Genomic DNA, 3,390 nt, shown 5'->3' on the forward strand with positions numbered 1-3,390 from the left:
CAGATTGCCAAGTCATTTGGTAATTCAATGTTTACCTTTTTGAGAAGCAGCCATAGTGCTGTCCACAGTGGCTGCACCATTTTACATTCCCACTAACAATGCACTAGAGTTACAATTTCTCCATATCCTCTCCAGTACTTGTTATTCTCTGTTTTAAAAATAATAGCCATACTTGTGGGGGTGAAGTGGTATCTCATTGTAGTTTTGCTTTGCATTTCCCTAATGGTTAAGGATGCTGAACATCTTTTGATGTGGCTGTTAGACATTTGTCTATCTCTTTGGAGAAATGGCTATTCAAGCCCTTTGCCCATTTTTAACTGGATTGCTTGTCCTTTGCTGTTGCAATGTAAAAGTTATTTATATATCCTGGATATCAATCCCTTATTCAATATACAGTTTGACATTGTTTTCTCCCATTCAGAAGGTTGTCTTTTCACCTTCTTGATAATTTCCTTCAATCCCCAAAGTTTTTATTTTTGATAAAAATAAAATTTATCTATTATTTCTCTTGTTGATCATGACTTTGGTGTCATCTAAGAATGCATTGCCACATCCCATGTCATGAAGATTTGTCCCTAAGTTATCTCTTAAGAGTTTCATATTTTTAGTTCTTATATATGGGTCTCTGATCCATTTTGCATTGATTTTTCTATATCATGTGAGATATGGGTCTAACTTCATTCTTCTGCATGTGGATATATATAGTCTATACAGAAAAAGGCTATTCTTTCTCCACTCTATGTACTTTGCACCCTCATAAAAAATCAAGTTGGAGAGACTTCGGAGCCCCATCCATTTGCTGTCTCCTACTCCAGACACAGAACATCCAGTCATGGATAAAAATGAGCTGGTGCAGAAGGCCAAACTGGCCAAGCAGGCTAAGCAATATGATGACATGGCAGCCTACATGAAGTCTGTAACCAAGCAAGGAGCTGAATTATCCACTGAGTAGAGGAATCTTCTCTCAGCTGCTTATGAAAATGTTGTAGAAGCTCGTAGGTCATCTTGGAGGGTCATCTCAAGTATTGAGCAAAAGATGGAAGGTGCTGAAGAAAAAACAGCAGATGGCTGAGAATACAGAGAGAAAACTGAGATCAAGCTAAGAGATATCTGCAATGATGAACTGTCTCTTTTGGAAAATTCTTGATCCCCAATGCCTCACATGCAGAGAACAAAGTCTTCTATTTGAAAATAAAAGAATACTATGGCTACTTGGCCAAGATTGCTGCTGGTGATGACAAGAAAGGGATTGTGATCAGTCACAACAAGCACACCAAGAAGCATTTGAAATCAGCAAAAAGGAAATGCAACCAATGCATCCTATCAGATTGTATCTAGCCCTTAACTTCCCTGTGTTCTATTATGAGATTCTGAACTCCCCTGAGGAAGTCTGCTCTCTAGCAAAAAAACAGCTTTTGATGCAGCCATTGCTGAACTTGATACATTAAATGAAGAGTCATACAAACACAGCATGCTAATAATGCAATTACTAAGAGACAACTTGACATCGTGGACATTGGCTACCCGAGGAGATGAAGCTGAAGAAGAAAAAGGAGGGGAAATTTAACCAGTATTCCAAATTTTGTTGCCTCATTCTAAAATTTACACAGTAGACTATTCTTCATCCATGCTGGCCCACAATTAGTTTTTTTTAATGAGTTATGAGACATTTTTATTATTTCTATTTGAATTTCTGTATTTCCCATGTGGTTTTTATGTTTAATATTAGGAGTGTAGAGCCAGTTAACTTTTAGAGAGTTATCTGTTTTCATCTTGAGGTGGCCAATATGTGGATGTGGAATTTTTATACAAGTTATAAATGTCTGGCATAGCACTTTTGGCTTTTCAAGGGCCAGTGTTAAAACTGCTGCCATGTCTAAGCAAAGAAAACTGCCTGCATATTGGTTTGTCCTGGTGGAGGATAAAAGGGATAATTGTTTCCAGTCACAAGTGTAGTTATCATGAGTACTTTAAGGTTTGGAGCACTTTCAAGGCTGTGGCAGAAATAGATGTTCCATGGATACTACACGTTGAACCATGTGTATCCGTGGAATACACAATCTCAACATGCAACCTCTGATTACAGTTGCAGAAGTGTTCCTTAAGACAAAGTTGTGCCCCAGCTTACTCTAGTGAAGGGCAGAAATAGTTCACATTCCATTATTTGTAAAGTTACCTGCTGTTTGCTTTCATTATTTCTGCTACATTCATTTTATATGTATTTAAATATTTTAGGCAACCTAAGAACAAATTTACGGGTAACAATGCAGTAAGAATGAGTTGCTTGATATCCTTTACTTCACATATATCAATGTGAAGTGCTTAAAAAACAAAGCAAAACAAAATCCAGGTATTTAATTTTTTAGTGTTTTCCTTTTATGATTTTTTTTGATTCTTGCCTGACATGTATGTGCCATAAAAGTTAATTAGGGAGGCGGGGCAAGATGGCAGACTGGTGAGCTGTATGTTTTAGTTACTCCTCCAGGAAAGTAGGTAAAAAGCCAGGAACTGCGTGGACTGGACACCACAGAGCAATCTGTCTTTGGGCATACTTCATACAACACTCATGAAAACGTGGAACTGCTGAGATCAGCGAAATCTGTAAGTTTTTGCGGCCAGGGGACCCGCGCCCCTCCCTGCCAGGCTCAGTCCCGGGGGAGGAGGGGCTGTCAGCTCCAGGAAGGAGAAGGGAGAATTGCAGTGGCTGCTCTTACCGGAAACTCATTCTACTGATTCAAACTCCAACCATAGATAGACTGAGGCCAGACACCAGAGACTCTGAGAGCAGCCAGCCCAGCAGAGAGGAGACAGGCATAGAAAAAAAACAACACGAAAAACTCCAAAATAAAAGCAGAGGATTTTTGGAGTTCTGGTGAACACAGAAAGGGGAAGGGCGGAGATCAGGCCTTGAGGCGCATATGCAAATCCCGAAGCAAGGCTGATCTCTCTGCCCTGGGCACTTTTCCTTAATGGCCCTGGTTGCTTTGTCTATTAGCATTTCAATAACCCATTAGATCTCTGAGGAGGGCCGTTTTTTTTTTTTTTTTTTTTTTTTTTTTTTTTTTTTTTTTTTAAATCCTTTTTGCTTTTTCTAAAACAATTACTCTAAGAAGCTCAATACAGAAAGCTTCAAAGAATTGAAATTTGGGCACGTCAAGTCAAGAGCAGAACTAAGAGAGCTCTGAGACAAAAGGCAATAATCCAGTGGCTGAGAAAATTCACTAAACAACACAACTTCCCAAGAAAAGGGGGGTGTCCGCTCACAGCCACCATCCTGGTGGACAAGAAACACTCCTGCCCATCGCCAGCCCCATAGCCCAGAGCTGCCCCAGACAACCCAGTGTGACGGAAGTGCTTCAAATAACAGGCACACACCACAAAACTGGGCGT

At 39.8% G+C, this 3,390-nt stretch overlaps 1 pseudogene; it reads left to right on the forward strand.

Annotated features, from left to right (window-relative positions):
- Positions 1 to 832: 832 nt before the first annotated feature.
- Positions 833 to 1,567, forward strand: LOC119509981 (annotated as a pseudogene).
- The last annotated feature ends 1,823 nt before the right edge of the window (positions 1,568 to 3,390 follow it).

Source organism: Choloepus didactylus, chromosome 15, assembly GCF_015220235.1.
Source record: "Choloepus didactylus isolate mChoDid1 chromosome 15, mChoDid1.pri, whole genome shotgun sequence".
Lineage (NCBI taxonomy): Eukaryota > Metazoa > Chordata > Mammalia > Pilosa > Megalonychidae > Choloepus > Choloepus didactylus.